Here is a 26862-nt window from a genome sequence, read left to right on the forward strand (position 1 = left end):
TAGATAGATTTAGTAAACAAGCATATTTCATTCCATGTAAGAAAACTTTAACAGCATCACAAGTAGCACAATTGTTTTTGAAAACTGTTTTTAATAACCATGGATTGCCAAAAGTTATTATTTTAGATCGTGATTCTAGATTTTGTAACAACTTTTGGATTACTCTGTTTGCTAACCTAGGCACAAAGATTGATTTCTCATCTGCATTTCATCCAAAAACTAATGGACAAACAGAAGCCACTAATAGCACTATTCTAGATCTCTTACGTGCATATACTATTTCTAAACCTCAGACATGGGACATACATTTGCATTTATTACAGTTTGCATATAACAATACACCACACACATCTACAAAGAAAGCACCGTTTGAAGTGATTTATGGATATAGATTATCTACACCTGTTGCATCTTTGTCAAATAGAATTCAGAGTGCTGATGATATTGCTATTATGCATAATACTATTTTTTATGAGGTTAAAGATATGATTGCCAAAGCCCAGCAATCATATACCAAACAAGCGAATAAGAAAAGATAAGCAATGTTTTCAAAGTTGATGACTATGTTTTGTTGAGAATAGAAAAACGTAGACTACAAAGTGTAGATAGACACCCAGTTGTTAAATTAGCCCCTAGATTCTATGGACCATTTAGGATCATTCATAAAATAAATGACAATGCATTCAAGTTAGAATTACCACCTCATTGGAAAATTCATAACACATTTCACATTAGTTTATTAAGACCTTTTAGAGGCCAATTACCTGTACACCCTGTTTATGAAAACCCACCTTTGTTAGAGGAAGAGACTGAAATACTTGAACCAGAAGCTATCATAGATATTGATTTTATGACCACTAGAACTGACCGAAGATATTCTAGATATCTAGTTAAATTTAAGAACCATCCTGTAGAGGAAGCACAATGGATGCACGCTAGAGACTTAAATGCTTTCCCCACTCTGTTAGCTCCACATTGAGCTAATAGCAATTGAGGTCAATTGCTATCCCACCCCGGGGGTATGATGCCAGGAGGCATATTTCACGGTGGATTCCGTGAGGTTTTACGGTGGATTCCGTAAACTTTGATGACCGGGGCTCATACACAAAGTGGATTCTTTGTGCAAGAAGTTGATGGGGACGCGTGTCCTTTTCGGGCGTTTCATTAATTTAGTGTGTACATGGGTGATTCCATAGCGGGTGATTTCGCAAAATGCATATTAAATTAATAAACATTTATGAGTTTAGAATGCGCACTCATAATAAATTAAGGTTAGGATTTATTTCTAACCAGTTGATTTATTTATGTAGCTGAAGACTGCTAGGTATTCACTTTTGTCGGTTTAATTGTATTATTTTACTAACGATTGTGAATGCTTCAGTTGATGTGTAGAGATAGCAGCGGTGGCGGAGGAAAGCATTGAAGGATAGCGAGTATTCGATTTATGGATTATATTTTGATGGGTGCATACCTTAGGCATGGCGCCTATATTTTGTCACGCCTATTTATTAAGGCGTCGGATATTTATTATTATTTTGTATACGCATGGGCGCACGATTATGTTATTTCTACTTGGACATTGTATTGGGCGTGCCAGACTCTTTGGGCACCGTCCATTAGCTTTATTCCTATTTTGTGTTAAAGCAAACTCAAAAGCTAAAAGCTTGCTATTTTGTAATTTGGGCTATTATTTGAGCTTAAAGATGAATAATACATAAAATACATGCTTTGTGGAGCGCTCACACAAGGCATGGGGGGAGATTGCACCCAATTGGTCTCTTGCTCTTGTCGTTCATGCTTTTTACCTTGTAATTTGTGCAAAAAGTAGAGTTTTATTGTTCTTGGGGACCTTCCGGCATTCACTACGTGAGCATACAGCATCCGATCTACGCACCAAAATCTTCTTCCTTGAGTTTTGGGGCACCTAATATCCCAAATGGCAAAAAACAAAAAGGCAAGTGGGATTTTCAATTTTACCAAAATCGAACTCATTTGGAGTTAGATTTATATTGTCTTCAAAATTCCTAATTTCACTCAAGAAACTTGGTACATTTGAAGCTTACGTCCAAACCTAAGCATACAATCTTAATCTGCCTACAACTTCATAGATTTGTAAGAGATTTGGAAGGCCATAATGTGGAAGCCAACTTTTTCATTTGTGCATTTTTTGCACTTCATGGTTGTGTTCCAAATTGTCTTTGAGAGACATGTTTTAATGCTTTTGATACTTTTTCTGCTAAATTATGAAAGTAAAGAGCCAAATGTGTAATGTGAAAGCAAATATAGTGGTAGTGATAAGTGTAGACATAGAAACATCGATGATAGGTCCATAGAATAAGAAAAATGCACTATTTTGGTACTTGATTTTGTGTCGAAAAGGAAACCATATAGTTTGATCAAGAACTCATTCATTTTTATGGCAAAAATAGTCTTGTAGTGTGGAGAATTTTGTATAGTGTGCATAGTGGGACTAACCTAGCAAATATGTTGTTTTTGGTCAAATTCAACACTACTTTTGAAATATCCTCATGCCCATACGACCAAGAGTTGTGAGTGTTTCTTATTTTTCCCTTATGAAGAGTGGTGTTAGCTTTAAGCTCAAGAAAGGAATCCTAAAAATCCATGCATTTGATAGGAGTATTGGATTTTTTCCAAAACCTTGAAAGGACACTTTTATGTCCTGTTAGGTTACCAACCTAATGTTAAAGCATCCAATTGTACCTGTCCCATGCTCCTTAGCTTTTGATGCATGGGCTGAGCTCTTTTGATGGAAATGTGTATATCCTCTCCCTTCAAGCCCCTAATATTCTCATAAGAAGCGATAAACAAATGAGGGAATTGCTCTAGCATATGTAGATATTCACCTCTTTCATGATTCATCAAGTTAGAATATATCATTTTGTGAAGTAGCTCCTTCTTTACATTAGGTTGAACCTTAGGTTACATCAACTCTTCGATTTGCTCATAAGGACCAAAGGTAGACAAGCTTGTGATCAACATACTCTTCCTCTTCAAGAAACAAGGAGGAGACATCTATGTGACTATCATAGCTTGAATCAAAGTCACTATTTTCATCTCCCACATCTTCTTATTCACTTGTGTCACCTTCTTCATCTTCTTTCTCATCAAATTTAGCATCCAAAGGTTGCCTACTCACCATATCAAACTTCTTGTTATCACCCCTTCTTATAAAGTGATCGTACCACATCCCTAATCCTATATGGCTCTCGTTGCTTTCAACCATGGTCTTCCAAGGATGAGAGGAAAAACACCAATACCCACAAGCATGACATGGTGCACCTACGTTTTGACATTAAAAAACTCCACTTCCAAGCTCATTAAAATGCCCAAACACTTCACTCTTGATTGGTTGGAAAGCTTGATGTGAAAACCTGATTTCTTCTCAATGTTGAGGCCTAGCTTCTCTACACACAATTGAGTGATAACACCTACTTGGGCACTTCCATCGATGTAAGTATATTCAATGCTTTGTCTCTTATGCCATGCATCCACAACATGACATATGTCATGTAATTCATTGAGAGATAAGACTCTCATTGATCCCCTAGTATGCTCTTTCTTCATAGGGTTGAACACATGCTTCCATTGCCTCTTCAACTTAGGAAAAATGTTTGTTTTAGGCTGGCAGCATCCCCACACCCGATATGTGAATAAACACAACCCTAGACAAACAAAAAAATGTCAATCCAAGGACATAAGCATCTCGCTAGGTGCACGGAGACAACCTCATGAGCTTGTCAGGCTGAAACCATCCTTTACATACTCACTTAATGTAGATCATCCACTCAATACCGAAACTTTTCTCAACTACACTACTTTCCTACGAGCACTCGTACGCTTTGAAACACCTCTAAACAAGTCAGAATTCCTTGAAACTTGGAGAAAACTATCTCCTCACTAAGATTCACCTATTCCCAAGCGTCTACATCTGAAACCCTAACCCTATTGTAATGAACACGATAGAAGATCGAGCAAAATTTCAAAATGTTAGAATCTGATGTTTTTGAGTACTATTGCGTAGCTTAGGTCACTGCAAATCTATATATTACTTGAATGCTGAAAATGGACATCGTATGATGCACTTACAACCCAAAATAGCTCGTAAGGTCATCAGCTCACGTCGTGCAAATAGAGTTGTGTTCTTTATATGATTGCGTAGCTCTCGTTGCCACTACCGCATTGGTGCTATTAGCTCATCAATGTGCTAAGGGAGCAAGGCAGAGCATCAAGAGATAACACACAAACACTCTCTCTCCCTCTCTCGCTATTTTCAAATTACTTTTGATTAATAATAATCCTCCCGTTTACAAAACCTAGGTGTCTTATATACTAAGTTCACCTTAGTATACATAAAAAATGAGATACACTATACAAGGACTAAGAATCCTACTCAGAATATTTACAATTTGGAAACGCAATTGCGTCCTGGCCTCAACTATCAAAAAAGGTATTTACAAGTGGTGAATTCCATTGGCCTGCAGCCATAAAATAGAGGTTTTACATCAGTTGAGCTAATACTTACAACACTCTCCCCCTCTTAACTCATGTCTACCACGACATGAATAGGTCTTCAAAATCTTTTTCTTCTTTTGTATCGCTCCATTCGCTGTCACTCAAAAATGTTGGATTTGTACATGAAATAACCTGTATAAAAGGCTTCTTCAAAAGTTTGGAGATGATGGCTGGGAAAAAAGATGACTCGCCAAAAGTAGACGTGTAGTACTACTTCGGATGGTAGTTTACTCAAATCGAAAGATAATTCTTCTTCTGTAGTATGTACATTGATGTACTCATATGTTTAGCTGGCTTCTGGTGAAAAAGTGGTACAGCAAATTAGAAATGTTTTATAGATCTTAGCAAGCATACAACAAGACAGATCTGGAGAGCCGCAAAAGGTGTCTATGGTGCCCATTAGGGTTTTCACCATATACTCTTCCGCTATTCTCTCCCCGTGTTTTGGTCCTGGAAAAACTGGATAATTGAGCCATGTGGGATATTGCATTTGTATGGTTACTTGCTGCTGATAGCTTTTGATTCGTGGCATGGATAGAAGGTCGGATCTTCCCTGATTTCCTTTGGCGCTGTGACTAGATATACAAGATATTCAGGATGAAGCGCTATTGCTATCTCCATTTACTATCACTGATTCGTCTTCTTTCAAAGGTGTTTGAGAGATCACCTTCGACGAGTGACACATTTTCTTCCTGCTCCAGCTGATGTCAAATATCTAAAGTTTCATATTTGAGCAAGTAAAATGGTAGCACCGGTGCTATCCACTCTTCTTGCATGCCCTTTACATATTTCTTTGATTTCACTAGTGGCTGTAACAATTCCTTCTCATGCTCCAAGGCCTTCTTTCAGCATATTTCAATTTCAATCTCCATGGCCTCTTGGAGTCATCTCTCTTTCTCTGTGATTAGACTTTGGCCTTCTTCTCTCTAGCTTGTTCCTGGTTGATCAGCTGGCGGTGCCTCTGGAATAGGCTCTCCCTGGGTGTCTGCTATTTCAGAGAAGTCTTCTTGCTCATCCATATTTGCATAAGCATACGCCAGGTCAACCAGTCCCGAAGGCAATGTTGTTACGTGTTTCTTCTTGCATAACCTCTTATTCTTGTTCTGGTTGCATTGCTTGATCTCTAAGTGCTCCCAACTGCCTTATGAGGCTGGTGTTCTCTTCTTGCAGTCTTTTGAGCTCTGCAGATTCTTCCTCTCCTTTGGTGTGTGCTTCTTCAAGTGTTTGTAGTTTCTCTTTCAAATCACTGTTTTCTTCCATGATACGGAAGATCTCTTCATCCTCTACATTAGTCTCCACCATAGCTGGAATTGTATTTGCTCTTGAAGCTCTGCTATTTTGTGTCTCAGCTCTTTTTCTAGGCAGATAGAACTCTCCGTGATCATCAACCATCGCATTCTTTCTAGCTGAATTTCTCTTTGAAGGTCCTGTAAGCTCGTAGTAGGCTAATCTGCAGGGGTTACTACACTCAGTCTTTGCCTCTTCAGCCGCTTTATCGCTCTTGCACGAATCCTGTCTTGAGATCTCAGATCTTTCACTTCTTTTAAAAGGATCATATTCTTTTGTAATTCTTGTGTTTGCTCTTCAGCTAGCTTTTTCTCAGTTAGTGGTTCATCTAGCTCCTTCTGTAATTTTTGAGCATCTTCATCAAACATCTCCACCACTTCCTGGTAAATCTCTATGTCAGCGTGTGCTTCCTTCAACTCTTCTTTGACTCCATATAGAGATGCAATTAAGCTGGCCACTGTCACATCTTGCTGGCTCACAACTGATGCATCAAGTTGTCTTAATTCTCTTCTTGGAGGGATTTAATCTATGTATTTGCATCTTCAAGACTTTGCTATCCTTGGGGATTCATTGCCCCTCATTGGCTGCTCCTTTATTTGATTCTTTCAATAAGTTGATGGACTATTTTGATGTCCATTGCATTCAGCCCTTCTAACTCTCTATGTTGTGAGCTGGTTGCCTCTTGGTTTTCCACTTCTTGCTCTTCATTCTGGTTCTCTAGCGGTTCATTAACTTGTTCAGCTGTATGGGGAGACTGATGAGAAGGAGGCAAGCTCCTCTTGTTCTCTTTGTTGATTGTCTTTTCTTCTTTGTCTCTTGACCCAAAGCTCTGTTCATGATCTTGGCTTTGAGAAGGAGGTTCATTTGCTGGTGGTTCTTCATTTTCAACTGGCCTTAGCTGATCCCTTAACATCAGTAGATCTTCAGGTAAGAGAGGGATCTCAAGTTGATCTTCTACATTTCTGTGGTTGATGTATTGCTTTAACCACTTCTCTTCAAATGATTGAATGTTTGGGTTCTTCGTTCAAAAACTGAAGGCTGTGCTATAAGGTTTCCATCTGGTGCCTACATCACTTCATAAGGATATTTTAAGGACGAACCCTTCCAGCATCCTTTCCATTTTAGCTTGTTTCTATGCTTCCCTAGTTCTCTCCTCTTCTTGCAATTTCCTTTTATCTCTTGTGATTTCTTCCAACTTTTCTGCTTCTTCTTCTTTCTTTTGTTCTCCAGCTATCTTGTTGGTAGAGAGCGTCATTCTTTCCAATTTCCTTCCTCCTATTGTTGTTTTGGAGGGTGAGGCTCTTCTTTCAGGCTCATCTTCCTCTTCTTCTCCGCCAGCTTTAGCCATGCATTTTGCGAGGGTGCAGGCTTCCATTGATCTCTAGCCCCGATTGCCTCATGGATGACTCTTGTTAGCATCTCTGCTCCACTGATGTACTTTAAATTCTTAACCTTTAGCTTTGTGATACCTTGTTGTAGGTAGGTAGTATGATAAATCATAGCTCTGTGAGGTTCCTTGAGTGCCCATGTAAATGTTATAGCTACTACAGAAAGGGGATTTGTGAAGCGGGTTGGTCTCTTACTATGGCAATATACACACCGATTGTAGATCTTGCAGAGAATGACGACATTATCATCTAAAATGTCTTCAAATGTTGGCAAATATGTCTTTTGGAAATCACCTTCAAGGTAGCATGCCTTTCTCTCATGCTAATTTTATTCTATGACAACTGCAAGGCTGTGGCTACAATCTCTGGAGTGATCTTAACATCCATCATTTCACCATCCATTGATGTAATCTTGCATGTGCCATTTTCTTGAATAGTCTCGACCAACTCTTTAGTCCTTTGAATGTGTGCAACAATCTTTGGCAGTGATAAATAATTCCATACTCCCACCTTTTGAAAGAGAGCTATGACTTTTGAACTCTTCAAGTACTTCTCTATTTCCCTTGGCAACATTACCAAGTCGACATGATTTGAATTTACATCCCTGTAGGTTCCTTGATATATCTGGATGCCTTGAGTCTCCAGCATTTCCTTAGGAATCGAGGTAGAAGTCAGCCTTAGCATTTCTTCTGGAATCACAAATGGTTCTGCGTCATCTATAATCTGCTTTTGTGACTTGTGTTTCCTTGCCGTTGACTTCATAGCTCCTGCATCACAGTAGTCGGAGTTTGTTGTTATTATTCCAGTATGACTTGAATAGATCATCTTATACTACTTCTACTTGATACATGAGTTAACTAGAGCCTGCTAATGCCTTCTCTCATCTTTAGAATCAGATCTCTCCATTAATTAGCAATATCAGTCTTCTATCACGATAGAAGACCTAAGATGTACCCAAGTATGATATTGAAAATCTGACTTGATGATTGTGTTTCCCATATCCCGTACATGCTCTGATATGAATATGAGCTCAATTGAATTGACAAAGCTTCACTGATAAGAGGTATAGCATTATTTCAGAACTCTTGTGTTATATGGCTTATGACTGTAAAGAGTGATGTGAATGCTGTCAAATCTTGTATATGGGCTTTATTAGACATGAGGGATGATATCATCCCATCCAAACTACAAAATTTCTTCTCTGGCTGTGTACATGTCTTCTATCGCGATAGAAGACTGTATGGTCTTAATCACTGTGATTTTCTATTGATGATGAGGCACATGGGTTTAATAGGTGTCATTGGCTTAGTTTAAGCTATCATATTGAAGAATGTGTACACTTGACGAGATTTGGCTTCATATCACTGAATGAGGACTCTATAGTATAATGAATGTGTTCTCGTGGTAATCGAGTGTCCCTCATACTTGATGAATCAGCTCTATATGTCAGTACAATCCACACATATCCTCCAAAGAATGATGAGGATCCATTTCTGCCATAATAGACTTCTATCACAAGAGAAGACTGCATCTCTCAAAACTTGATGTTTTTTCATGAATATTGGTTCATATGGCTTCATGGCATGTAAGAGATGTATGATATGGCCCCACATGCATAAAAACTCACTCTGACAATTTTCTATGGCTTTTTGTGAACATATGTAGCTAATGAGAATTTTATAAAGAGCTTAAGTGGCCCTAATATGTTGAAATGACTTCATAGTTGACTATATAGTCACTTGGTGCATGAATGAACACCCCTTGAATCGTGAATAAACAACCTCTTCGCTCTTGAACCTATCAGACTTCTATCATGATAGAAGTCCCAATTGCCTCAAATGTCCACTCCTAGAAGTGTTAGCTTTAGGTTAGGCTTTCATAAGGTTACCCAACACTTAGTAGCAAAGGAAATCCAGCTTTGTTTGAGAACATGAGTTCTGTGATCACTTTCTAGGGATTTGGCACACATAATAATACGCAAGCTTCTCCAGATTCCCAAATGATGTGAGATTCTCTTGGGATATTATATTTGATGTAAATATCACATTTTTGGAGTAAAAAATGCATTGTCCTCTCTGAATAGTGTGGTCAAACATATATCGCGATAGATGTCTGGCTGTATGACCAGGCAATTATCTTCACATTATATTCCTCAAGGTTCCCATGGCATATTGGTATCACCCAAACTCAGGGCCAACAAATAATCATTATCAACAAAGAATTAGGGTATAATAGACTTTTTTGAGCTTAGGACTAGGAGTGCATCAGAAGTGAATTTTTGTGGCAATGAGATGTGAAAAAGAGATGATGATTGAAAAACAAGTTGTATTTATCATAGAAAAACCCTCCATGTGGTTAAAAGCTAGTTTTCCCATGCTCATCACCCTTTTAGACATCATAAAAGACCAATTCTATCATGTTGCCCTTTTCTGGTTAGTCCCATGAGTTCCTATGCTAGTCACGCCCTAGTAAAACATGGACATGCAAGAAGATTTATAGTATAATGATCTACTCCCTGTTTATGGCTTGAAAGCCATCAAAACTCCCTTGTTGAAGTCTTTGTACTTGGTGTGATGCTTATGACTTCACTTTATCATTTCAGAAGCTTCCTATCTTCCAAGACTCTCTTGAACTTATCGGTTCATCATTATGAGCTCTGGTTTACCTGTATGACCATTTGTAGCCATTTTTGGCCTGATAGTATTGTTGGAGATATTTCAACATTTTTTCTCCACATCCGACACATAGCCTTGTTGATAAGGCCATTGACATGTGCCCTGTCAATTTCCATCCTTTTTGGAGTCCTGGTTAGACTCTGGCATCAATGTGACGCTTTACCTGTGTCTGGTGGAAAATGGTTCTTTGGTCCAATTTTGGTGTGATGTTTTCCGATCTAGCCTTGGCACTATGTCACACACTGTAAGAGCTCTCTAATGCTGAATTTTTAGCTCATTCCGATGACTTTTGTCTGTGGCCTTCTACAGAGCCCCTTGTAGATTAGGGTTTCCTAACCTGCATCCTTGACACTATATGGAGCTTTCATTTTGGTCTCTAGGCCTAGGTTAAGCCTCCCTTCAAGGTTGGCTCAATTTGGAGTACCCTAGCTACCTCTACGGATACTTCTACCTCTTGGTTCTCTGATCCATTCTAGTGCAGTGGATGCATACAGCAAGTATAGATGAACTCACCTCTCATATCTAGTGGCAATCTGGTACTCATACTGGTCATATGGGCGTCCAAAAGCTCTGCTCTCCAAGCTTTGTGCTCTCTCTTCTCTATAGCTCACATAAGAAATTGACTGCTATGGGGTGAGGCTTTTAGTTTATAGGGGGTCTCCTAATGAAAATTTTTCAAATTTGACATCAGCCCCTATCATGAGGTGCTATACACAAATGACTCAAAAATTTTGTCAATCGGACCCCATTTGCTCCGTTTTTTTTTTACGCTTTTACAATTTCTACCAAAACTGACCAAATTCATAGTTCCGTCAACTTTTCCATTATTACACCGAAGTTGTACCATGTGTAGTACTCTTGATGCTAATCATACTTAGAATTTTTTTTCCTCATTGCGGCGGTGGATCGCGTGTGTTTTTAATTTTTCTTGGCTTTCTTGAGAAATAAACAAAAGATAACAAAAATTACCAAATAAATGCAAAAAGTACCAAAAAATCAAAATAAGTCCAAATAAGCATAAAGTTCCAATATATACACTCATATTGCTAATTTTGTTTTACCAATTTTCTAGCTTAAGAAGATTATTTTTGGCATATTTACATACACCTAGGGGCTCAAATTTTGGCATTGTCCCCATCCATAGATGTAACTCCAATATATAAGGTCATTTGAAAAAACAAAATTGAGATAATGTCGAACTCAAACACAAATCCTCAAAATTCAATGCATATAATGCCCTTTTTACCCTGATTTGAAATAAGTTCTGGGTCCACATTTAGAATGCCTCCCCCCCTCCTAGTTGGAGTCTACCATGATGATTGCCACCTAATGTGAGTGCTATGCACGGGATTTAAAGTGTGTCTATGCAAGGCTGTAGGATGCAGCCCTATATGCTCTCACAATCAATGCATGAAAAAATTAAGTTGTGCAAGGAAGAGGGTATAAGCAAGGTTCTTATTTGCTTTCGTTGTCAAAGTCTCTTCTTTTGGACCAATCAAATAGAGAACTTGGACCATATAATAAGAGTCCAAGTGAATGCGCCTACTCTTTTATCTATTAAGCTGGTGTCGATTGTTTTCGCACCCATATTTGCTTCACTTTGGTTTTTTCCATTGATTGTTGCCTTGCATGCAAACTGTTAGGTGTGGATACTTTAGGACTGGCAACCTCAGATATCTTGATGACATCTTTCAGTATCCATACTTGTGTTGGCTTTGTTTTCCTTAGTGCTTACAGTCTTTCTAAAGGTTTGGTATTGGCTTTTATTGGCTTGGTGGGTTTTGGAATCCAAACCTATTTTAACCATGTTTGATGCCAATGGTACACATGTGTTGCTATTAGCTGAGAAGAATGTCCCTCCCTCTCCACTTATATGTATTGCCAAGCTTTCAAATCTCTCTTCCAATAATGAAACAGATCATTTTTTTCTGTGTTACTCATTGTGTCATGTTTTGTCCAGCATAAATGGTACTATCTCCCTTATATATCTCCCTCTACCATGCATGCTTCTATCTCTCATATCTCTTCTATGGCTGCTAAAATACAAGAATCACATACTATGCATATTGATGTTAGTAATGTTTTAAATCAAATGAATTCTATTGATAAAAAAGAATCATTTTTGAAACATTTACTAGAACACACTTTAAATGTTAAGAACATTTCTAACGTTAAAAACTCTTCAGTTGATATGCCTCAACCTAAGATGCTGCACTTATACCTTAAGCAGTTGTTACAAGAGTACAAAGATGTATTTCCTAATGTGCTTCCATCTAGTTTACCTCTTGCATTGTCAAGAAGTAGGTGGCTTAGCTGGGAAAGCGCGAGGCTTATGGTTGTGGGAGTCCAACAAAGGAGAAGTGGACGTGAATGAATTCGCGACCAAAAGATCCCAAATTCACACACACCAAAACTATCTAATTGATGAATGAATTCATGACCAAGAGATCAAAAACTCACACACCAAATCCCACCCAATGGTTTTGATGAATGAGTTCATGATTATCATCAAGAACATCAAAAACCCACACATCTATTTCTTCCTATTCTATTGATGAATGCGTTCATAATCCCAAAATCACCAACTCACACATCAAGAGCACTTAAAAATGAACTTAAGAACATGAAAAGTTCAGCCATGAAATTTTTGGATCAATAGAAGCACAAGATTCAAAAAAAACTCCAATCTGTCACATGGAAATGTGAAGCCACACCTCTAATTGCACACACATAACTTGAATTTGATCAAACGGAATCATGAGCTTCCACCTTCAAAAGACCCATTTACTGATTTTTCAGAGATTCATAGACTCCAAATTCATCCACGCACACTTAATTGAAGTAGGCAATGTAATGGAGTTGGATTATTAACTTTGAGTGTAGCGGAATTATTATGAAAATAATGAGCTTTTCTTTAAGGAGATTCCTAGGGAGGATGGAGAAAGAGTGCTTGGTTGGAGATAGCAACTTAAACTACACAACTAATTAGCATGGCATGCACAATAACTTGAAAAGAGAGAGAGAGGAATAGAGAATGAAAATGGTTGAGGACCGGGTTTGGTCCCCCCTCCAAAAGGTTTTTGTATTATAGATTCTCCCATGAAGAGAGACTTGTTTACAATACAAACTTTGTGTTCCTTAAGACCATTTGGGTGCCATGAAGATGGAAAGCTTCATGCACCACTATCATGCTTCATTCAACCAAATAGCTTGTCCCAAGCCTCAATCCCAAGACCTCAAACACCTTCAAAGGTGAAGAGAGCTAGCAAGGAATGAGGGAAGATAGAGAAGAAGAAGATGTATCATACAAGAAAGAAGATAATTTGTCAAATAGAACTTCTACCCTTGGCATAGGGAATCTAATTTTGACAATAATTCTATTTAGTGCTCTATAGTTGACACACATACAATATGTGCCATCTTTCTTATGCACTAAAAGAACTGGTGAACAGAATTGAGATGAGCTTGGCCTTACCATACCTTTTTCTACTAACTCATTCACTTGCCTCATAATCTCCTCTTGTTGGGCTTGTGAGACCCTATAAGGAGGTTTATTAGGCAGGGAACTCGTTGGAAAGAGTTCTATAGAGTCATCATCATTCCCTCTTTTGGTGGCAATTAACTAGGGATATCTTCAATGAACACATCTTGATATTGTGTGAGGAATTGAGATAACTCTAATTCCTCATTAGATTTCTCACTCTCATTGAAAGAGTTAGACTTGTTACACTCAAGATCTTTGACAAAAATCATGTAAACGGAAATAGAACTCTTCATTGAATTGTCAAAAGCTTGAGTATTTACAATGGGTATAGTGTGACCCCCTTCATTGGCTTGGATGCTTACATCCTTTTCCTCATACCTAAAAGTGATTTTCCTTTCCGGATGATGCATACTAGCACCCATACGGTCAAACCATGGTAAGCCTAGGATTACATCTTCATGTTTGAGTGGGGAGATATAAAAATCTTCTTTGTCCACATACCCTTGGACATGAAGACTTAGCTTTCTAATGAGGGGTGTCACTAGAGCTACTTTACATTTGAAAGGCTCATCCGTTTCAATGGTATCCTCCATCTCATGTGAATGTACTCCTAGCTTTTTAGCCAACTCCATAGAGATGAAGTTGTGAGTGGATCCATTATCAAAAAGTATGAGAGCATCATGTTCTCTTATCTTTCACCAAGTGTAGGAAAGTGGTGATCCTTTGCAATGAACAACCTCTTTTGGAGCTTCAACCATAGAAGCTCTAGGTTGTTCATTGCGAGGATTTCTCTGAGGGCAACTTCGATAGGAATGCCCTTGTTCCCCACATTTGAAACACTTGTTATCTTTAGGATAACATTCCAACTCTTCGAGAGAGAGTCGATTTTTACCTTTGTAGACTCCTTTCTCCTTAGCTTTGTTGTTGGGTTCGTTGGAGTTACCTTTGGAAGAACTTTGTACATTATTCTTCCCTTTGAACTCACTTCTTTCTTTAATTTCCATGGGCTTAGAATTCCTCTTTGCCCCTTGTTGGAAATTAATTCGTGAAGCAACCAAAGTATGGTGTATCAGAGCAGAGATAGTTTTGGGCTCTTGAGAGTTGACATACTCAGTCATATCTTTAGTTAGCCCGGCACAAAAGTGTTGCTTTTGTTCTCCAAAATCTATCTTTCTATAGATAGTGGCTTTGAGATGTAATTCCCAGAACTTGTCCACATACTTATGGATAGATTCATAGGGAGACATCTTCAAGATTCATCATGCAATGAGAACCTTGTCTTCGGCATCACCAGGAAGAAATTGCTTCATTATAAAGACTCTCAAAATCTTCCATGTTTTTAGAGCTTCTCCATTGGCTCGTAGGCTTGCCCACCATTGCCTGGCGGACTTCTAGAAATGCATGGATACATTTCCAAGCTTGGAGGACTCCGTGAAGTCCTCATCTCCAAAGGCCGCATCAAATTGTTGGATGAAGGCCAAGACTTTGTCTAGGGCACCATACGTGCCGTCATAGGTGAGAAAAGAGATGTTCTTTCCTCCCTCTTTCAATTTCCTTAGCTTCTTGGACCTTTTGCAAGCAGCATAAGATTTCCGATGTCCTCTCCTCTTAGGCGGTGGAGAGCCGCTATCTTGTCCAGAAGAGGAAGATGAAGGTGAGGAAGAAGGAGAAGATGGAGATCTTTTCTTTGTCTTTGCCTTCCTTTGATCCTTCCTTTCTCTCTTTTTGTCTTGGCGAGGAGGAGGAGATCTCTTTCTTTTTGGTGGAGTTGGCGACCGATGTGGTCTCCTTTGTCGAGGAGCTATATCCTCGTCTTCAGAAGGACTAGAGGTATCACCCCCATCCTCCATTGGATCTTTGCCATCTTGCACATTCCCTTGGTTTTCTTAGGGCAATTCTTCGCCTCTTTGCTCACGGGATGCGAGATGGCCTTGCTCTTCTTTGCTCCCACAAGAATTTCTCTTTTGGAGGTCTCACAAGGAGCCCTCACAGAAATTCTTTCGTGTTGGGGAAAAGTGAGCACATTGAGAGCTTGAAGTTGAGTTTGCACTTCAACTTGTAGAGCAGGGTTGCCCATAGCTTGTTGTAGCCTAGTGACAAGAAGATTCACAAGCATAGAGGCATCATTAGTAGCACCTTCATGTGCAAAATCAAAGTCATCAATATTAACTCTACTCTCTTTATTATTGTCAACCATGTTAATAGATTTGTGTGGGTAGATTAACTTGTTCTAGGCACTTTAGAGCCTTCATTGCTACTCCTCTTTACTCTTGAAAAGTATCGCTCAAGCATCCATATGCATGGTTTAGTATTTTGTTAATTGCAAAGAGTAGTGGAGAGGGTTTAACATTGCTAAGGTAACACAGGTTCCTGTTGCGCTTAGCTAATAGCTCAATAATGGTTAAGCCATAGGCAAGTCTCGAAGGACTCCATTATTAAGACCATAGTTCCCAACGGTGTACCATGTATCCTGTTTTCCATAGGCATGCCAACCAAAGATAATAAATCCCTATCCCACTTACCCTACTACAATGAACAAATCCAACTTTTGTGGTCTACTCAAAGACCTCTCTTCTTAAGCAAGAAAAGAGAAACCTATGCTCTAATACCAATGTAATGGAGTAGGATTATTAACTTTGAGTGTAACAGAATTATGATGAAAATAATGAGCTTTTCTTTAAGGAGATTCCTAGAGAGGATGGAAAAAGAGTGCTTGGTTGGAGATAGTAACTTAAACTACACAACCGATTAACATGGCATGCACAATAACTTGAAAAGAGAGAGAGACAAATAGAGAATGACAATGGTTGAGGACCAAATTTACTTGATGCCGATCCCCCCTCCAAAAGGCTTTTGTATTATAGATTCTCCCACGAAGAGAGACTTGTATTCAATACAAACTTTGTGTTTCTTAAGATCATTTGGGTGCCATGAAGATGGAAAGGTTCATGCACCACTATCATGCTTCATTCAACCAAATAGCTTGCCCCAAGCCTCAGTCCCAAGACCTCAAACACCTTCAAAGGTGAAGAGAGCTAGCAGGGAATGAGGGAAGATAGAGAAGAAGAAGATGTATCATACGAGAAAGAATTATTCTTCTCTACTTAGATTACTCTTAGAGCTTAGCATATCATAGTAATGAAGTTGGACAAGAAGATGAGCTTGCTTAGAGCTTGCCTCTTGCTTGGATTTGCATTCCATAGACGAGTTGTTGGTGTAGGCTCTCTACTTCTCATGCCTTGGAGAAGGAGATCATTCTTGCATTGTACAAGAGTGTGTGTGTGTGTGTGTTGTGTGCTTCCCTCATGAGAGAAAAGAGAATTCGAGTTCCCTCTTTACTCATGCTTGAAGCTGATTGGCTCAAGCCTGGGGCTTGCCAATGAGAGATCTTCTACCAATCCAGCAATAGGTGTAGCATTGAGACAAGTGTCCTTCCTTTCCCCTTTGAGAAAAAATCTTAATTCATTATTTACTTGAAGCTAAATTCTCATTGGTTCTCTAAGTCAACTGGCCAATAGGAATTAAGCTTGCACATAGGTTGCTTGATTCTCATTGGACCCCTTGGTAGACTATCCAATAGCATTGAGGGGAGTCTTAATTCCCATTGGTCCTTTTTGTAGACTTTTCTAAATTGTTTAAGCTTAATTCTAATAGCATGTGATTCATGATTCCCATCCAATAGGATTCAGGCTCCATTGGAGCCATCCTAGCTAAGGGCCTGACATGTGTCCTTTATGCCTCTTAGGGAAGGGAGTCTCTTGGTGTGTGAGCGCATGTGAGAGCTTAGTCATCAGCATCCTACAGGGGGGGACCACCTTTGTAGTGGAGGTTGTTTACTTTTGAAGCAAGCCTAGCCCAAGGTTCAAAAATGCTTGAAACTGAAAAATAAATTTACCCGATGGTCTTAAGCCTGGGGACTTTTGACACTAACCTTTGGAGGATTTAATGAGGCTTACCCTAAGGTCTTTTAAACTCCATTAATTGCTCATTTCTCTTTGATAGACGACCTCTCCTTTTGTACCCTTTTAGAGATACAACTATCTCTCCTCTTGGTCCCCTTCTACTGAGGTTAGTCTAACAGCACATTTTAATATTCTAACTCTTGTTCCCTTTATCTTCCCATATTAAATGATCAGTCGAATATGAGAAAATCATTTGGGAAAGTTAGATATTAGATTTTATGACAGGGAAACCCTAATTCACACCCTCACAACCCCAGATACAAGATTCAAGAGAGGTGGGACTACATTGGCGCGATCTATTGGAAGTATTAGGCACCCATATGAAAAAAAGGGTAAATTGCAGGTTTTTACAGTAATCGGCTAGCCTCCCACGAATTCCCTTGCTGATGTGGAAAAATTTGGGCATTTTCCCCAAAAATAAGCTATTTTTGATGATTTTGACCATTTTCAAGCCATTTTTGACCATTTTTTAACATAAAAAGCCACACATGCTGGGAAAAATCCCTAAATTTGTGGTCTTAATTTAGCTCAAATTTCATGCGAAATTATTATTTTTCCACTTGTCATAACCATTTAACACATCTATCATGGTTGCAGACGCAGTTACTATTTTTGGTAGTTTTCACCCCTACACTGACCTTCTAGGCAAGGTAAGCACAATGCCATGATGCAAATCAAATATTTACAATCCAAAACCATCATATGCATGTTCTATAACCATTAGGCATCATTGGCCTTGTATCTAGGGCTTCAACTCCCCGAAAAGGTATATTCACGTGACAGCAACCATTAACAAGCACATGTGCATTATGTACACTATGACGCTGGCTCCCATGCATCCAAAACCATGAGATTTGACTTATATACAATATTTTTACATTGTATGCATGCCCGGGCACAACATCCACCCCCTCTAAACCTGCACATCCTTCGGCATGTGCCACAAGTGCCCTTTTGCAAGATCATTCTTCATTGAGGTCCACATACAATGGAACTTCAATGTCATCATCACTTGCATTTTCTCGTAATGCATCCTCATTGTATTCTTCCTCATCAAGTACATTCTCATTAATGTCCTCTTGATTTTCTTGTGCATCAAATCAATCACTGTTATCTCTTTCCTTTAACAGTTTGATTCTTTTCCCTGCAATGGGTATCTTGATTTCTGCCCCGTCAAGCTCACATAAGCTATAGGTAGCATTTCCATTCACATGGTTCAAAATGTAAGTTCCAAACCACCTCTTTGCAAACTTTCTAATTGCAGCGTGTTGGTTTTCAAGGCTACTATCATACATAAGTACCTAGTCACCTTCTTCAATAGGCTTTGGTCTAAGCCTGTGTCTTTTGCCAAACAAGTCCTTATTTTTCAATCTTACATCTTTCAATCGTGCTTTTGTAATCTCAATGTCTTTAAGACTTCTTTCTAGTTGCCAGATACGCAATGCAAGAAGTTCTTCTCTACTGATTCCATCTTCCTAGGGCAATACATTCCATGTGGGGATTGCATCCTCAATGGGCATTACAAGTTTCTGACCATACATCAATTCAGTAGGCATATAACCGATAACTAAGCTATGTGTGGTATGATCAACCCATAATGCATAAGGTAAGAGCCTTGGCCATTCACGGATTTTGCCTTTGCAAGCCTTGACCAAAGCCTTAATGATAGGAGGATTTCCACATTCGCTTTTTCCATTACCTTCTAGATTATATGCTATCGTCAAGGCTAACTTGATTCCAATCTGAGAGAAGATTTCCCTTACTTCTTCAGCATCTAGCTCTCCTCTATCAGCAATTATCTTTCCAACACAACGATAATGGCAAATCACGTCTTCCAAGAGAAACTTACATACGACTTCAATGCTCTTTGTTCGAAATGCACGACCTTCCACTTGGTTAGTCAAGTCTTCTCTTGCAAAGTACTATGTAATGCATTTGCCATAGCCCTAGAGGCATAGTGACCAAATCCAATACCATGTGTAATGCATGGATAATGGGTAAGTAGGGTGTAACCCATCACAATGACATACGTTGGAATACATTTGGCAGGTTACAAATGTTTCCAAAAACTTAGATACATCCTTAGACATACCTTTCCACCAATACCTTTCTTTCAATTTGGAGAAGGTTGCCCATATGCCCCAATGTCCAACCCATAGACTCTCATGAAACTCTTGCATGAGCCTCTCTTGAGTCTCTTTGTCACAAACAACCCTTTGTGGTGTAGCACCCCTTTGTTTTGGATGCTTCCATAGATAACCATCTTTCAAGAAGTATCCATATTCCTTCCTCTGTATCCTCTTGAATTCTTGCTCAAACCAATCATCTTGCTTTGTCAAAGTATTCAAATAGCGTCCAATTAGTATCCGGTCACCCTTCATATGAGAATTAATATAGAACTTTGTGCCCACATCATTTTTCTCCTTAATCATATCTTCTTCATCCTCATACCTTGCCCTTGAAAGCATATCTGCCAACCACTGGATTATCTTTGCCTACAATATGCTTGAACTCTGGATTCAAGGACTTTATGTATGCTATCCATCACAACATAGCAATGTCAGGAGTTGAGCAACTAGTAATCATCCCAAGAAGTGGCAAGCAATCCGTCTCCACAAGTACAAATGCCCCAATCAAATACTCTTTGTCACACTTCAATGTTGTAACCACTCCCCACAACTCTCTCTTTACCTATGGATAATTTCTTTGTCGAGTACTTAGAAGTTTAGCTCCAAATCTCACCACATACCTTTGACCTTCTTCACTATCTTGCCCTATTGCCCATCCAATCCCTGTAGGACTTGTGTCCACAATCACAATCACATGCCTTCCACATGTATAGTTCACTTTTCGGAAAGTCAGTGATGATTGTAACAACTCTTTTAGCTTCTTCATAGCTTGGACATGTGCATGACTCCATTGAAATTTTTGATTCTTCCTCGGCAACTGATAAAGAGCTTCTTCATAGCTTTGACATGTGCATGACTCCATTGAAAATTTTGATTCTTCCTCAACAACTAATAAAGAGGATCGACTATATGCACATAATGTGGAATTCAAATGACATAAAAGACACATGCACCCAAAAATCTTCGAAGCTCAATGATACTAGTACACATGTCTCCTTCATCCTTTGAATTGCATCCACCTTTGTTGGACAAGGTCTTCTTCCAGAAGGTCCGCACATATGTCCCCATGATCAACACTTCTTTGACTCCAAAGATAGACTTTTGTCCAGACAATGTAAGGTTCACTTCCTCCAACCTGGATAAGATCCTGTCACAATCATCCATGTGGTTTGCCATAAACTTGGGGCACCCCCTCAAATCCAAAGCTTCGTCTTTTTCTTCTTTATCACATCCTTTGATGGGGACATGATCAACGAAAGGCATGGTCATTTGTGGAATAAAGTCGCATAAGACGTTATTCATCCCGTTCATCATATGTGAATCTGAATTGGTTGCTCCCTGTGGTAAGGTATACGTCCTTACCCAAAGGTGTATTCATGGTAGTCAAGTTCTTGTTTTCAATTTCTAGTTGGAACTGGTCATACCCTGAGTAGAGATCCCCCATAGAATAGATAGCCTTTCCTGCAAATGCCTCTGCAAACTCATCCACAATTGGCCCTCTACCCACATTTCTAATTGTGACCTTGTTCATAGGTTGCATATCCTGGATAAACCGTAAAGATCCATTCTTCTTCAGAACTGTGAACCACCTGTTTGAGTATGGAGCACAAGAAGGCTCCAGAATACCCATCCTGATCTTCTCATTTAATAACTCTATTAGCTTTGGCAAGTGAGCCTTTGGTACTAAAATAGGCCATAGATTCCAAGGTATATGAGGTATCGTAAAAATTACCATAGGAGCAACAACACTTGGATCCACACACCCTATCTCGTGCGGTTCAAAAGCAAAAGCAAAAGCTCTACCATGTTTGGATAGCATGTCTTCAAAGCATTTCTTCTCAACCTGTGTTAAGAAATCCTCACATCCAACCTTCAATTCCTTCAAAGATTCGTGTGTAAACTTGTGTCCTACCTTGCTTAGATCCCGAACACTAGGCTGTAAAGAAGCTTGTTCCATTTTCTCCTTGCAATTATTAGGCAAAGGTAAGGCCACTGGTTTCACCTTCTTTGCCACATATTTATATTTGGTATTCACACGTACCTTGAGCTCATTTGTAGCATTGAGGTTGTCATCAAGTGCAAAAGCCTCAATCACATCATACATCTCTAAAGAGCACACACTAACAACCTAGCTTTCAATATGTTCACTTGAGCCCATTATGGAATTGAGCTCACCTATGGTATCTATATAAGAAAACTCCTCAAACACACCTATAATACATTCACTATCCTCTAGAAAACCACTATGTCGTAAACATTTTTGTACAGTATGTACATGTTGACGCTCTCCCCGCTTCAAGTCCTCATATTTCATAAATGAAACTGATCCATAGTCTATCAACCCCAAAAGACCTATACAAAAAGTCTCATTTACATTTGGATCATGCAAGAACTCTTCTCTTCTTGTATCACTGCAATCCCGCTCTACAATGGTACATGGCCAAAACCCCTCATTTCCTTAGGATCCTTGAAGTCTTTGCTTACTCTTTCCAGGGGATGCTCTCATAGGCTATCATGATTCCTCTCATGATTCACACAAATAGTAAGAAACTGAACATCACGCTTCCCATCTCTACTTCTTATTCTGACATAAGCTGAACCATCATCCATAACCTTTGTCTCCATTCGCATAGCAGTGATATATGGCTGCCCAAGGATAAGAAGATAGGTAGACATCTCCTGCACAAAGAAATTTTGCTTATCTTTGACATCCCCTATAACCACCTCCACATTCGGGAAAGCTCCATATAGGTCTCCTGATGAATTGCTAACTGCTTTAACCATCCATCCGTGGTTTGTGTCTATGGGCCACCTTCCTTTGTTTTAAAGACTATTCGACATGAAGTTAATCTCCGAGCCATGATCAATAAGTGTAATGCATGGCTCCTCTATATCACCCATTTTGACCAAAGTCTCTATAGTAGCCCTTGACCAATGGTCTCTAGAGTAGTGGCTTCGATGTATGGCCTCATCCTCATCATCTTCTTCCACAAATCAAACTTGTTTTGATCTTCTAGAAGATTGCTAACAACTTACCACACTTTCATCACCCTCTTTGTCATAACTTTGTAACCCTTGTGACTTCAAAGCATCGCCATCACCCTGTGCTTGAATTGACTCAACAAGAGTTTTCCTCTTTCTCTTTATGATATCAATAATCTCCTCATGAAATTCACGTTTAGCAATGTCAAGGACTTCACCTAAGGTAAACTCAACCTTATTGTTAAGGATCCTTTCTTCCAAAACCTTCTTCAAGTGTGTAGCGGCTTCAATATCTGACTGTAACTTGTAAGAAGGTCCCTTTGCCCTAGCTTTGGTTTGCTCTCGCTTCTTCCCTGTAGATGTATCCTCCATAGGCACCTTTGGTGGAGGAGCTTCTTGTGGTGATGACTCTCAAGGAGCCACTGTATCCTTCCTTCCTCCACTTCTGGTAGATGTTTTTGATGGTCCTTCATCTCCATTCTCACGTCTTTGCTTCTCCTCCACAATTGCTTCATTATTTTGACATTTGGAAATGTATGCATGCACTGATAAGGAATCCAGAGGGTCTTCTAATGTGTTTCAAGGCATATGCAATCACCAGCTTCATATAATAATTCTTTAGTGACTTTTCCATTCATAGCTAATTCCATAGCATTTGGCCATAGCTCACCAACTTCATCATTCACCTCTTCATCACCCTTTGACACACCCTTCCTAGAGCGTTCGATCTTCAATACCATAAGTAGCTGCTTCCACTAGTGAGATAGCATGGTTGGTTGCCATATCCTCTATTAGCTTTCGCATCCCTACTCTTCCAAAGTTTGTTCCCAAGGGCATACATGTCTCCCTTAAGTGAATCTTTCCATCCTTGAAGAAAACAAGATCCCTCCTCAAAGCATCATTAAAACTATTGCAATCCCTTCTTACATGATCTGTGCTATCACACCATATACATCTGTGCACAAATCCTTCCTTTTAAGGTCTTTGTCCTGAAGCCTGCCCTGATGATTGCCCCTTCTCTTCAAGCCTAGACATCTTTAGCTTTAACTCTTGCATGCCCTTAACAAGCTTATCAAGCAATGATTCATCACCCTTTGGAATTACAATAGCAGCAGGCTTCACTAGACTCTTAGGCATGGTAGAGATAGGAGTAGCACCATTCACCACCATCTTGTCTTTGCATCATTGCCTCTTAGTAAGCAATGAGATTGCACCCTTGACATCCTTCCATTCTGTCTTTAAACCTTGCTCAGTGTCCATATCTTTTAATAACAATTCTAATTTCTCTTGAAGTTTAGGACCTTCAGCTTGCAGAAATAGCTCTATCTTTTCTGCATCCAAAGTAGCTCTCTCACTCCCCGATAGTTGAGCATATTGTCGCTCAAACTCCCTGAGTAGCTCTGTAGGAGAGAGTCCCTCTTTTGGCTTTGTGACCCACTCTAAGAAGGTCCTCTTTGTAACTCTTTCTGAGTCCTACATGAATTACTCCTCCTTAAATGCCTCCCAATTTGCACCACGCTCATTTCTGATTCCCCTTACATGTGCTCGCATCTCAGGGACCACAACAAGTTCAAAACTTTCTACGATCTGAGCTTCGGGCACTCGATTCAACTCCATCTCTTTGACATACTCCTGAAGATACTTAGAGACATTCTTCTTTTCAAATTGATCCATTTACTCACCACTGAGTGAAGCGCCTTTGTAATAGACACCTCCCTTCTTTCTGTAGCTTGTTGCTACTGCATATACATAGCAAATGCTTGAAAATTTTGCATTGTGCCAGAATCGAATTCCCTGTTGATTTTGTTGTTTCTCCATAGCTTCAACCTATTTGTGATGACTTCAAAAACTCCCACCCCAACTACATCATGTCCGGTTCACCAAAAAGATGTCAAGAAGTAGGCGTCTTAGCTGGGAAAGCGCGAGGCTTATTGTTGTGGGAGTCCAACGAAGGAGAAGTGGACAATGTGAATGAATTCATGACCAAAAGATCCCAAATTCACACACACCAAACCTATCTAATTGATGAATGAATTCATGACCAAGAGATCAAAAATTCACAAACCAAATCCCACCCAATTGTTTTGATGAATGAGTTCATGATGATCATCAAGAACATCAAAAACCCACACACCTGTTTCTTCCTATTCTATTGATGAATGGCTTCATGATCCCAAAATCACCAACTCACACATCAAGAGCACTTAAAAATGAACTTAAGAACATAAAAAGTTCAGCCATGAAAGGTTTCGATCAATAGAAGCACAAGACTCAAACAAAACTCCAACCTATCACATGAAAATGTGAAGCCACACCTCTAATTGCACACATATAACTTCAATTTGATCAAACAGAATCACAAGCTTCCACCTTCAAAAGACCCATTTTCTAATTTTTTAGAGATTCATAGAGTCCCAAATTCATCCACACACACTTAATTGAAGTAGGGAAACCCTAATTCACACCCTCACAACCCCAAATACAAGATTCAAGAGAGGTGGGACTGCACTACCGCAATCTATTGGAAGTATAAAGCACCCATATGAAAAAAATGGGAAATTGCAGGTGTTTACAGTAATCAGCTAGCCCCCCATGACTTCCCTTGCTGATGTGGCCATTTTTGACCATTTTTAGCATAAAAACGCCAAACATGCTGGGAAAAATCCCTAAATTTGTGAAGTCTCAATTTATCTCAAATTTCATGCCAAAACCTTATTTGTCCACTTGTCATAACTATTTGACACAGCTATCATGGTTGCACATGCAGTTACTAATTTTGGTAGTTTTCACCCCCACACTGACCTTCTAGGCAAGGTAAGCACATTGTCATGATGAAAACCACATATTTACAATCCACAACCATCATATTCACATTCTAGAACCATAAAGCATCATCGGCGCCATATCCAGGGCTTCGACTCCCCAAAAAGGTATGTTCACGTGATGCCAACCACTAACAAGCACATGTGCATTATGTACACTATGACATTGGCTCCCATGCATCCAAAAAACATGCAATTTGACTTATATACAATGTTTTTACATTGTATGCATGCCATGGAACGATAGCGTGCTCTCAAAGTAAATCAAATACGAATGGAAGATGCTGCAAATACTTCTTCTTTAGTAGTACTATAAATGAAGATAAAAGTGGGTAAAATCTAACTAGAACTAAAGTGGGCTATTTACATCTCCCAAGAGCCGACTTTTGCTCTAGTATATCTTTTAATGATCACAAATACTCTTGTGGCCTCGGAAAAGAGTCCTGCAGTTTCAAGAAAGTCAAAAATTACGACGCCAGCTCCAGGCGCAAAACTTATGTACAAATCCAAATTGGATGTTTATGTTGGGGGGGGCCTTCTGCAGCTTTGGATTGGCTTCTATTGCATCGGTGCCATACTTTCCCGTCAACACAATAGTTCAATAGGCTCACGAATGCCCACGCAAGCATCACCATCTAGCACTATGAGCCCACACATAGACCAGCCCATGCACGCAAGCAAGAACCTGCACATGCTCACCCGCCATAGCCAGGGGGCTTGGGAGCTCCTCAAGAGAGCTCACTCTCTTATGAGATATTAGGAATGAGCTCACTGTTTTGTATTTATACCCTTACATTTCCCATCACAAAACCCCTATGTGGGATTATTTCCTTGCACCACATTGCTCCCCTCCCCTCTCCACACTTTGTTTCTCATTCTGCCTTGGAGTGATTGTAATGCATTCCAAGAAAAGACATCCCGGCTTAAAAAAACTTGAGAATATTAATACGTTTTTCCCGCATGCCCAAACTATAGCACGACAACGGCACCACATCCACTCCCTCTAAAACTGCACATCCTCCGGTAGATGCCACAAAAATCTCTTTGCAATGTCAATCTTCATTGAGGTCAACATACAATGCAACTTCATTTTCATCATCACTTAGATTTTGACATTGCATCCTCACTTTCTTCATCCTCTTTTACCACATTGTCTAGAGGATTTTCTTCATGTTGTTGTGCATCAAATGGGTCATTGTTACCTCTTCTTTTGAACAACTTAATGCTTTTTCCTGCAATTGGTATTTTCAACTCTGTAGCATCAAGCTCACACAATGTGTAAGTAGCATTCCCATTCACATGCTTGACAATATATGGGCCAAACCATCTTTTTGGAAACTTTCTCATAGTAGTTGGTTATCAAGGCTATTGTCAAAAACCAACACCATGTCACCTTTCTACATAGCTTTTGGTCTAAGCCTATGCCTCTGGTCAAACTTGTCTTTGTTCTTTAGTCTTGCTTCTTTCAAATGCTCTACTACAATCTCAATATCTTTGGGCCTTCCTTCAAATTGTTGTATGCGTAATGCGAGAAGGTTCTCCCTACTCATTCCATCCTCCCAAGGCAATATATTCCATGTAGAGATCACATCCTCAATTG

Source organism: Lygodium microphyllum, chromosome 2 (assembly GCF_053477565.2).
Source record: "Lygodium microphyllum isolate KBCC chromosome 2, Lygodium_microphyllum_v1.1.10, whole genome shotgun sequence".
NCBI lineage: Eukaryota > Viridiplantae > Streptophyta > Polypodiopsida > Schizaeales > Lygodiaceae > Lygodium > Lygodium microphyllum.